We start from the raw sequence: 12,513 nt of genomic DNA, 5'->3' as shown, positions 1-12,513 counted from the left end.
TATTATCTGTCTTAAAAGAGCATGTAAATGCATTAAACAGATACGAGATACGGCACATAACAGCCGGCCATGTTCCCTCTTGTGGCCCAAACTTGTTCTCAATCATGGCTGACCATCTGTAATTTGTTTCTCAAGAAACTTGAATTCCTCTGGCAGGAGACACCACCTTAAGAGGCAGCACACTGAAAGACCTCAAGTTTTACAACACCCATCTAGGTATGTGATCCATTAAAATTCAGACAGTTTTCAAGTAACAATAATTCTTTAACATAGAGGTTGCAGATATTACACTAGAAATACCACAATTAAATGCTAGTTTGAAGAATTCGTTGTTGTTGCTCCTTACTTTGCTAAACTACAGTTCGTATCAACTTAATTACTCATTGTTTTCCAACTTCTGCTTTGCACATCCCATGAGTTTTTTGAGTGATGAAGTCTCTGGAGAGATCTGCACTACAAACACACTGCTCTGCTGCACATGAATCCTCAGTAACAGTCCACAAATGCTCTAAGTATGAGCAGACCACAAATTAAAGTCTACTAAAATAGTGGAATAAAATACAGAGACAAAAGCATCACATATGTCAATATTGGGTGTGCTTTCCGCGTTCGATTCAGATATTACTTCAAGCGTCACCAGGGTCATCCCTCTTGCCAGCCTTAAGGTACTTCAATAAAAATTAGTTCAGTTGAGCTATGCAACTTAAGTCTTCCTAGGTCATTAGACCATTCCAAAAGCAAGGTAACTAGTACCTTTGTCTATGCATTCAGCCTTCAATACCACACAGAACAGCTGGATTCAGGAAATGCTGTGCTATAGGTCAAGACACAAGACAAAGGGTACACAATTGCAGTAGGTATTGAGAGAAAGCATTTGTAACAATTGCATGAACTAGAAGAAATCACACAAGACAAACAAAGCTACACCATGTAAGAGAAGACAACTATGTGGAGACAAAAAAACCACAGCAAACTCTACACAATGTCATTTTTTCTTTTCTTTAAATACTGGAAGACAAGCTTCTGCTTCATGGAAAAGCTCTGTATACTCACTGTGTACTACCTTCAACACTATCAGATGTTTAATGAGTCATTCATTCTAAAAGCAAGTTCTGTGGAGCAATTCATTTGCTAAAGTGGACTCAGAAGTCACTAGGGCTCCAAATCATGAAGTTCAATCACACAGTATACACTAGGAAGCCTTAATGCAAAACCATGCTCCTGTATGGGAAGCAGGTGGACACAAGGTGCTGATCAGTACACAAGTCTTCTGGACTACACTTCGCTTAGTGTAAGGCAAAATAATTCAATTTTGAGACAAAAAATGCCAGGTACAAAGTGAAAGTTGGGGAAGGCAACAAGTCTTCAGTTTTAATCTTCACTGATCAGGACAAATTTAGCAGCTTTAAGTGGTGGCAGGTAAGTCACTTGTCTAGCAGGTTGAGCATATAACATCTGCAGACAACAACAGTGCAAGAGAGGACAGGATCACATGTGTTTCAAAGGGAAATCTGTGTCCTCCCACTTGGGCAATTATGTCTAGAGATGACCGTGTTCTGACAAGATCAGTTTCTGGTAACCAAGCTGAAGGACAAAAAAAGTAAAGTTTTATCAGCTAAAGACAAAGAGATGCAAGTGTGGCCTTTCAGCTCTTCACCTGACAGCTCTCAATCTTTCAAATGATCTTTCAGTACTGATAAACAAGTGTGCTTTATCCAAACACAATTTAAAATACACCTCTGAAATTACATCTGTGTTCCTGGCATCTTCACTCACGCAAAGGTTAAGCATACAATAGTCTGCATAAAGCAGTAACATCTTTTCTGTTGAAGATCTAAAACATCAAACCACTGCGTTAAGGGAAGTCACTGGCTGAGCACCTGGACTGGAGAAGTACTGAAGTGATAAACAAGCTTTTGACAGCTGCAGCCTTTTCTGCAGGTGCAAGAGGCATTTACTTCATTTCAGTTTAACAATTAGTTCAGTAACTGGTTCAGAACTTAGAAATAGGTTTGGTTTTATTTGATCCTCTCAGATCTTCTGCTCAACTGAAAAGTGGGTGAGGGGAAGGGAAGGTCCCCTTGAACCAGTTCCAAGGTTTAAGACTGCATAAAGTTTTAGTCTCAAGGATACATGGCATTTTGCAACCGATTGTATTACTAAAATTTGAGCACTACACTTAATACAGAAGAACTTCCCACAACCAAGTATTAACCCTCCTTGAAAGAGCCCATCTGAACACAGTTCCCTCTGTACCACCCTCTGCTGCAGATTCCCCGGCCAAGCTCGCTCAGCAGCATCACTGACAGCAGGATGCATCCAGCTAAACAAGCCTGGAAAAAAGCATTCTTACAACAAAATCCCTATTTCAGTTCACTATTAAGAAGCTTGGAACACTTAATTCAGATGAAGGCATTAGAAGCTAAGCAAGTAAATAAATCCCATCCTGAATATCTCACCTGAGGGCAGGAACTGGGATATGCCTTGGTGTACAAGTGAACACACAAACACTGCACACAAGCAACACAGCATTATTCCCCACTTTAGCCACCCCCCTCAATCCACACCAGCTACCACTTAAACTTTAAGGATAATATGGGGGGGATACTTCTCAATCCCACTATTCCATGGGAAAAAAAAAAATAATCAATTTTGAGGTAACAGCATGAAACTACTTATATCTTAACAGTTAGAAGAGGAAATGTAGTCATTTTATGGCATTATGCAAATGTAAGTTAAAAAGGCCATGTATTTTTTCACAATAAAAATAAGCAACCATTCTTCATCTTGCATATCAAAATACAAACAAGTATTAGCATCCTGAGGTCCACTCAATACACATTTCACCATCCACACTGCATTTAACTTCTGAACACCTGGAGATGTAGCTTTATTTTTTTAGCAACATATTGTGGGCTAAAAGTGATGACTGAAGTAACCTCAGCTAACAAACATTCAATATCATTAGAAAAGGATTATCAGACTGACCCTCTGCTCAACTTAAGATTGCAGCATAGGATCAGACACCAGTTTCCTTCAAGCACACAATAGAAAGAATGGTTAGAAGACATTATTCCAGCTTGTAGGCAAATGCATCAAAACTTTAACCACACTCAAATACTCCTGGATTATGAGAATAAATAAAATACCACGTCTGCAGGGACGGTAAAGACAGCAATGATTAGAGCAAGAGTAAGGAACTTACTGGAAGGCAGAGATGCAGAGTAGTTTGAAAGTTTACAGGGAGAGATGTTGGAGAAGCAACAGTGAGGAAACTTTACAGAACTGTGTCAAACAGTCCCAACAGAGACAGGGCTCAGAGAAATCCGTTTCTATAAAGCACAAGATTTGTTATGTGAATTAAGTTCAGGAGGGGAGATATCATAAGAACTCAGCTTTCAAAGAGAAAGTTGCACCCATATAAATACCAACAAAATACTTCTAAAAGCAAATCCAAAAAGAGTACCCTAAAGAAAAGTTAGCCCCTAGTAGTGGGGTTTATTTTTCAATGTCTAGCTTGCGATGCAAGAGAAATTTCATCTCAAGAATTGAGAGCTTAAAAGAACCCTAAGTACAGCTGATGTCAGTCCTTCAGTCACTCTACAACACCTAGAATTATTTGCAAGGTACCAGATTAAGGCTGTTATGTATTACATTTGAGTACAGACATGTACCGACCACACTTTTTTTGGACATCAGTTTCTGAAGCCAGGTCTGCCTTCAGAAAAATGTCAAAATTCATGTGACTGGTCTCCAATTCCCCACATTCCAGTCGAATCCCAGGGGATGGCAGGGGGAACCTTCTGTGAACGCTAAAAGGCAACAAGGAGGTAAGTAGCATCCACCAGGTTCACTTTAACATCAGAGTAACAGGTTTCAGGGGCAGTAAAAAAAACTATTGAGGTCATACACCTAGGTTTAAAGACTTCTGCTGTTGGAAGGCAAGCATAGGCTGAATAGTGAATGCAATAGCTGGTGGATAACCATACCCAGAGAGCAGCTACCAGTGGTGCATGGCCAAACACAGCAAACAGGAATCCAGCTCAGTTCACCGATTTCTTTGTTTCCCATCATCTGCTGCTGGCAGAGTAGGCTTGTTACAAGTAGGAGAAAGGCAGGAAGAACTACAAGACAGTATTGAAATTCTGCATAACTCTGACAAATTGGGAAACTGTTCTGCAAGAGATAGGATACAATTCAGTTCTGAAAGGTACACTCTAGCAGGATTAACTGAGCAAACAGGAAGGCGAGTTCTTCAGAAGCAAGCTGTGGGCTAGGTTGGATCAACAAGCTGACCTTGAAACAAGTGTTAAGCTGTTGTAAGAAAGTCAAATGTATGGGGATGCATAAACAGGAATCAGCTCCAGGGCACATGAAACAGTCTTTTTACTCCACTCAGCACAGGAAAGCCTCAGCTGAAGTACAAAGTTGGGCTTTAAGCACCACACAAGTCCAGTGTGAACTAGAGGGAAGAACAAGAATGATTAGAGCTGAAAAAACATGACCTCTCAGGAAGAACTGAATACACTAGTTTTATTTAGGCCAAAAGTATCACAAGGCTGTAGGGTGGAGGGCAAGACACAAGGAAACAGGAACATGACAAAGAACAGTTCAAATGTTTTTAAAAGATTACTTACAACAGCGTAAGGAACAGCTGTCCCTCATGCCCAGGGAATTAGGCCATAAACTTGACCTGCGGTAAGGAAGATGTCTACTTCCATATTCAGAACAAGTTATAATGCTGAGGACAGCAAAGCACTGGACTGAGGAGAAAGTAGAGCTCCTCACGCTTTTATGAATCACATCAGATGTGCAATACTGGTACGGGGCAGGGGACTCTCACAACCAGCCTACATGTTTTTCAACCCTACTCTTTTTTTTTTTTAAGCAACTACCTCAATTTCAAGCCACTAATGTCTTTGCTTATCCTCCTACAGTTATGTTCAGTTTCAATGAGCCAGAAGTTTCTTTTCTGAGTCTTAAAGTTAAAGCATCAGGATTTGCATGTTTAGGTTATTTTCATATACAACAACAGAAAAGTCACACGACACTTTCTTCACACAGAAATAAATCAACTCCAATCACCTCCCATGGCAGTTGGTAAATTTCATCAATATTGCAGTATCCTGTTGTATCTTTCTCCTCTGACCAACAGAAACCAGAAACCAATTACTTCAGAAAGACATACGTGCTCAGCCTTCCAACAACCTAGAAGAGTGATGTAATACACTTCATTGATGCCCGTGTCACAAAGCACTATCACACAAACATCTGCACCCACCTTTCGCTACAAGGATAGCCTTAGGCCTGGCAAGGACTTCCCAAGGATGGAAAATGCTGCACACAAACAAAATACTCCAAAATAAAAACTATGATTAGCAGGATTTTACAGATGGGGAGTTGAAGCAGACAGCATTAGTTATAGCCACTCAGGGGAAGTCTGTGCCTGAGGTAAGTTACACATTCACAGTTAAACTGCAGAATCTAAAGACACTAAACTGAGGAAGAATTAACTTGGAAGAGCTCAAGCCTAAACAGGACACCTAAGAAGCATTCAACAAAGACAAAATACTATCCTTTCTCATCCTCTTTAATAGTTTTGGTACTAGAAGTATTTATCCAGGTACTTGTCTGCTTTGTTTAAATGCCATCCTTCTGATTTGTGAAACAAAAATAAAAGAGCACCAACAACCCATCTTACCCTCCAATTCAGCAATTTCTTATCCAAATATTGAACCAGACAGGTCTGGTCAGGATGGAGTGCTAATGGAAGAAGACAATGAGGTAAGCAAGCACACATGTAGAGCTCAAGTGGACTACCACACATACTGAGAAGTGAAGAGTCTAATTTTCACACACGTTCCAGTGCCAGCGGTATCTTCTTCTAACAAGCAACTCTGCTATTGTATCTTAACCCTTGGCAACACCTTATGGTAAGCAACAGCACTTCAGTTCAGCCTCCAAGTTACTCCTGTTTCTCAAACTCATCAAGTTTCAACTCTGCTGTTCCATTTCATGACTCAAAAAAAATGAAAGGATGAAGTCCTATGTACCCACTCCTTTTCCCTTTCCCACTAGAAGAAATATATACCATATTTTAGTCAATTCGGGTAAGTTGTTATTGAACGCTGTTTTCATTACTCCTCTCTCCTCCCCACTTACTACATACTGCATCAAACTATACCCTGGAGCACAGCAGTTGTCCTGAGGCATGCCTATACACCACTACACTCCATTCCAAATAGGACATAATGAATAATTATTTGCCACTACTATTCAACTGGGATAACTAAGCAAAAAAGTTGTTTTTTCCTAAAACAGGATTGTAATTCTGCCAGTTCATAAAAAAATCTATACAGCCATACAAATAAATCATAGGTATCTATACCTATGGTCATAAAGACTATCACTTTAAAAAAACCACACCCTTAAACAGTCCATGGAACAGAAGTCTCCTATGTCACAAAAACGAGGGTGGTTCATACCTCGACACAAAAACCAGCTGCGACCTCAGTGGCATCTACGTTAAGAAATGCTGAGCTGCAAGAGACAGAACCCAGCAGATCCAGTCCCATCCAGCCTCAAGCCTGTTTCCACAACTCTGTTGATTCATAACCTGTCACACCTGAGGATCCAAACTTTAACCTTTCATATTCTGCCCACTACTTTTGGGCCATGGAAGTTGATAAAGCAACAGAGTTTGATAGATCCAAATGACAGACAGCTTTTTTCAGTTGCATGCTTCCTTAAATATGAGAAATTTTCATCCCTCTCAAACAGATCAAATCAACAGAAACCTTGAAGGAAGACTGAAAAAAAAGCAGTGCATTTCTAATCAGGAAAGCAGAGGGAGTTAAAGGACACAGCACCTTTAATAAAATAATATTTCCCTGTGAACAAACTTTGAGAGTAAAATAAAGAACACAAAGATCACACAGTATCCAGTAGTACCTGTACAAAATGGAAGAATATTGAAATATTTTATTATGACAAAATTTGAAGCCACAATTCAGAAGGTAAAACACAATACATGTGAAAAGCACTGAAGGAATGATTTAGTGCCACTAAACTGCACAGAGCAAACATTAAGTATGCTGCAATAATAATTTGAACTGCCCAATTAGGTTAAAAAATACATTTACCCTACAAATTAAAAAACCTCCCAAACCCCTCAAAGGCATTAAAGCTGTTCACAATGTTATTTGAGATGCAAATTAGAGACCTAAAGTTAATATAACACCAACAGAAGTTCCTATTATTTCCATTCATGGCTCAAGGGGAGGCGACAGTAGAAAAGAAGCCACAGCATCGGTGTATGAGGTCTCACGAGCACAGGAAAAAATTCTCAATTTTTAAAGTTAACCCACATTAACTTCAGTGTAGAAGTCACCAAACTATAAATGTGATCTTTCATAAACCAAGAAAACTTAAGTGCATTAACAAACAAACAACAAGCCAGCTGCTGAGGCCAGTTGGCTGAGAGGGGTATTAAGGAGGAAGAAGTATTCTTCAGAATAAAGGAATTCAGATCCTGTCTTCCAGCATCACAGATCTCAGTCTAAAGCACAAAAGTATAGGTATAGACAGTGGTGCTGCAGTTATTTCTTCAACTATTTCCTGTACCAGCTGGGTTCCAACTTTAAAGCTCAGCAGATGCAGAAACAGCTTTCTTCCATCTCAAATGCCTTTCCCCCGATGACACGTAGGTCTTGGTACACTGAGTTAGTTTTGCAAATGACACTTCTAATGACAACAAAAGCAAAATATTGTTTTGTTTCATACTCTTAGCTCTATCTATGCAGACAGGCTTACACACATTGAAGAGCAATTGCCAGCACTGACACTGCAGGTCCAAAGCTCTAGGCCTGCAGTTTGATTTATCACTAATAGTATGCTTCCCTGCACTTTACTAGAGTTTAATTTTCACAGGAACTTAAACCAATGTTGTCATACCAAATTCAGAGCAACAATACTAACAGCAGGTAATCAGAACCCTTGATCTTGCTGTTAACACACAACTAGCAAAACATAAGTGATGGCCTGCATCCCACTAATATAACCAAGTTCAAACAGTGAAAGTCAATTATATTAGCTTTGTTTTTGTAGGTTGGTAAGTTTCCCAATTGAAACATTTTGTATTTTCTAAAGCATAATATTCAGCTGCTTGCTTAAAAAAAAAAAAAGAAGTGTTGTCAGTAAACTGAGAGCCATAACCCAAATAATGTATTTAGTAACAACCCTGCCTACTTCCTCACCTCAAACTAAAAATTAGCTTAAACCCAGCCTCCAGAAGTTATTTGTGCCCACTACAAAACATGAGAAGTTAGCCAAGGAGTTTCTTGCCAGCTTGTTGATGACATTATTTCCCAAACTGACCAAGCAGAGAAGCCAAAACAGCACAAATTATAGAAACAACAATATTGAAGAGCTGACAATTGCCTTCACTTCAGGTTTTTCTATACTCAACAGTACTGCAATATCCAGTTGGGTCACAGAAAAGTTTGTAAAACAGCCTAGAAAGGCATTAAAAATATGCCTTTTTTTTTATAGGCCTCCTTTTGAGGGGAAACAAAAATCCTTGAAGAAAAACAGTTTCTGAAAATATGACTGTCTCTATCCCCCTCGCAGAATGTTTACAGTTAAGAGACACCAACAAAGCACAGGGTGGTTTTTTTTTATACACAGACTCTCTTTCATCACTGGATTGCAATATTTCAGTATCAGCTAAAATCTTATTAACCACACAAACTTCATGACATATCAAAAAACATGTTGTCAACATAAATGGCTGCCTCTCAGGTACATACAGTCAATACATTAAAACAATTTACCTACCAAGAAAATATCAAGGACTATGCTGAGTTCAAGCAGCTGTTTTCCTAGCTTTCCTGTTCCCTAGAATTAATGCTCATTAAGCCTTCCTTCAGGAGTGCTCATAAAGCCTTTCACAGTTTTCTGCGTGCAGTTTCACTCCCCCAGCAAGCTTATGCTACTTACAATATCTAGAAGAAGAGTTACAGCTACTTCCGCAACAGACAGGAATCTCTTACATGTTTTACCATAATATATTTCAAAATTTAAGTTTATATGTAGATGTGTAAGACTGAAGACAAGGTCCTATGAACGTTTACCTGCAAGATCATTCTCACATTAATATCAGATCTCAAGAACATAGTAATCTAAATATAGCCCAACAAGTTTATTTTACAGAAATAAAAATGAAAGTTTAAAACAAGCTAAAAAGTAGCACAAAACTTGTGGGCTTACAGGGGAGAAAAATTCACTGTTGCCAAAGAGGAAGAATTTTTATTTATTTTATGACTTTAAAAATACACTAAAAGAAATACAAATCACAACATAAACACTAATAATTTACACTAAATGTTTAACAAGACTTATTACTGTTTAAGAAAACTCAAAGCACAACCAGAAAGAACAAATTCTTAGAATAAAACTCAAAACCAGCATCAAAAAAAGTGTAGGAGCAATGAAAGAATCATGTTTGGAAAGTTTTAAGTACACCATGTTTCTAAAGGGAATAATCTATCAAACCACAGGAGGTGACTAGAACTGCCATCATCACTGCTAACACAAAGGAATGTAGATTGGGGGGAGGCAACAGAGGAAGGGGGAGAAAGAACAGGCAAGGGAAAAGGAGAAGGAGCTTAAAAAAAAAAGGGAGCTACAGTAATGGCTACCAGATTCTCAAGGAATTCCTATAGGAAAAAATAAATCCTTCATACCATTTTAAAATAAAGCAACCCGTGCAGTAAATTGCAGTCGTTTCAGTTTATCTGCCCACCATATTTTAATAAATATAGTTTTATGCCATATACTAAACTTCCAAAGCTCCAGACAATGGTTGCAAATACAAATAATATTTCTTCTTTCAGAGTCCTCATTCTTCTGAATCATAGTACCCTGCAGAAAAACAGCTTCTCAAGAGGAAGTAGGGAAGTTTAACTACACCAAATTCAAACCATCCTTTTACAATTATTTAATCAACTTTAATTCTCAAGTTAGAGACAATAACTACGTGTTACACACTGGCAGGTAAAGGCCGCTAGAGGACAGCCAGATTACCACAGCATGGAACATCCTGAAAGGATATCATTAGGGGGATGATCTTGCAGATCAGTATTTTAAGTTTGTGTCTAACAGGCAGTATGTACTTCCATATGATGAAGATTAGACTTTTATTACTGACAAAAAAAATAGGGATGATTAAAAATAACATATTAAATGAACAATATTTCCCAGAAATTCAAAGTAAATGAGTAGCAAACCCATTTTCTAATTAGGAGTTCCACCAGCTTATGTAGAACTACTTGGAATACGTGTTTTAGCTTCCTACACATACTGATGTCCTGCCTCTGAGTACAATTCTTCCAGGCATTTTCAGAAGCACAATAGTTGTAAAGATACAAGCTCTTTGGCCCCGATCACATACGCTGCATCTCCAATAAACCAGATCAAGTCACATGCTTCACTAGCAAAGTTCCTGCTATTCGGCAAACATTGTACTCCGAATTTCATAATTTCATAATTAAGTTTGCTTCCCAACTCGAAGCAAACAGACCATTCACAATAGAACACATCCAGAAACATTGCAGCTTGCCACAAGATACACAAACTTACTGGTTCTTGCCAAAAAATGGCTTTGATGAAAATATTTTCTAGCAGTCAGGCACATGAATGGGAGGCAATGTAACAGCGAAGGCTGTAATAACTGTTCTCAGGAGCTAATTTTAATGTAAGCACAGTGAACCAGAAAATAGATCTGACCAGCTGGCTCGACTCATCCTGAGGCCTAGAACTCAGCAAGCACATTAAAAGCCCGTGTCTTATCTGGTCTGACTCACCCAACCACTCTCAACCTGAAAGTTAGAGTGCCACTACCCAGCCCCATTTCTGTAACGGCTGTTTGCTGGACGGTTACGATGGATATATATCATTTACCTAAAGAGAAAACGCCTTAACTTTCAGATCTCCACCAGAAGAGTTCCGCTAACCAACACCAAACCAGAGGATCATCTGCAACGGCCATGCTCTCTGCCTCCCCAGACCCACGGCAACCTCCTTAAATAGCACCCCAAATTTCAACACCACACATCTAGTCAGCCTTCTTGCAGGCAAGATGATGTTTAATAAGCCAAATAATCAGAACAAAGCCATGTTACTGCCCTTAGAAAAGCCGGAATAACACAAAGAGCCTATTCACTCCTCCATCCCAGACTTTTTGACCCAACTGATGGTTACACTTACCAGCCACAAACGAGAAATCAAGTTTCTTATTGCCGGGGGTGGTGGTGGTGGGGGAAATAAAATAATCCCGGTGCTCACCCAGGAAGCGCTGCGGGAGGCAGTTATCGTGGAAAAAAACCACGCACCTCCCCTGACGTAACCCTACCCCCTCGGGCACCCGAGGGGGGGACTCTCCCGGGGGATGGATGTGCCCCCGGACACACGTCCCCAGCACGGGGAGAGGGCGGCACAAAGGGGGCACCGCGGGGCCCGGCACCTTCCCCCCGCACCCCCGCCAGGGCCGGGGCCCTCCGCCGCCTCGGAGCGGGGAGACACCGCACCGCCAACCCAACCCCCGTCCCGAGCGGCAATTATTAATGCTAATAAGTTGTGGCTCGGGTGTTTGGGGGATTTTTTTGGTCTGTTTATTTGTTTGTTTTCCGCCCGGCAGGGCTGCGGGCAGCCGCCGTTCCGCTCCCACACGCGGGCTGCAGCTAACGGCGGGGCAGCGGGGAGCTAACCGCCACCTCCAGCTGGGATGAAGGAGCGCGGCCCTCCATAACAATATAATATCTGCACCTATTTATCTACCTATCTATATAATTAATGAGACGAGCAGCCCGCAGCTTTGGGGCAGCAGGAGGCTGCTGTCGCGGGGAAGGGCAGCCCCGGGGTGACACCCCGCACGCACACGCACCCCCCCGGGCCCACCGAGCGCTGTCCGGTCCCCACAGCCGCCAGGGCTGCGGGCCCAGCCGCCCCCCCCACCACCGCGCTCCACCCGGCGCTGCCTCCGGCCGCCTCCACAGCTGCTCTCGGCCGGCTGCACTCGCCCTCCGCCGGCGGGCACTACCCCCACGGCCTGCCCCGACCCCCAGCACCGCGGCACCGCTACCTGCGCCCGCCCGGGCCGCCTCCCTCCGCCTGTGGACCGGGCTCCCCAACGGCAATTGAACAAAACACAGACGGCTCCGCCCCCTCCAGGCGCCAGCCCGCTCCCATTGGTCCGCCTGCCCGCCCGCCGAACTTTGACCCGCTCGGCCATAGGGTGACGGGGGGCGCTGGCCCCGCCCCGCAAGGGGCGGGGGGCGGGCCCGTTGCCGGCAGGGACGCGCCGCCGTGGTGCCGGGCGGGGAGGAGGTGCCGCGCCTGGACTACAACCCCCAGGAGGCACTGCGGCGGGGGGTGGCGCCTCTCTCCCATTGGCCGGCCGGGGAACGTGCGGAGAGGCGCGGAAGCTGCGCTTCTTCGCCTGGAGGGGCGATTACA

The 12,513-nt window shown here is 42.1% G+C and overlaps 1 protein-coding gene across 2 annotated transcripts in view; it reads right to left on the bottom strand.

Annotated features, from left to right (window-relative positions):
• Positions 1-12,193, bottom strand: part of FAM53A (family with sequence similarity 53 member A) — a 70,989-nt gene extending 58,796 nt beyond the window's left edge. For both annotated transcript variants that reach the window (XM_014936081.1, XM_014936082.1), the window contains exon 1: positions 12,140-12,193. The gene's annotated coding sequence lies outside the window, so the exon portion shown is untranslated. The remainder of the gene's footprint in view (positions 1-12,139) is intronic.
• Between the last annotated feature and the right edge of the window lie 320 nt (positions 12,194-12,513).

The sequence above is a fragment of the Calidris pugnax genome, unplaced genomic scaffold, assembly GCF_001431845.1.
Source record: "Calidris pugnax isolate Ruff unplaced genomic scaffold, ASM143184v1 scaffold14, whole genome shotgun sequence".
Lineage (NCBI taxonomy): Eukaryota > Metazoa > Chordata > Aves > Charadriiformes > Scolopacidae > Calidris > Calidris pugnax.
This window is presented reverse-complemented; position numbering and strand designations above follow the sequence as displayed.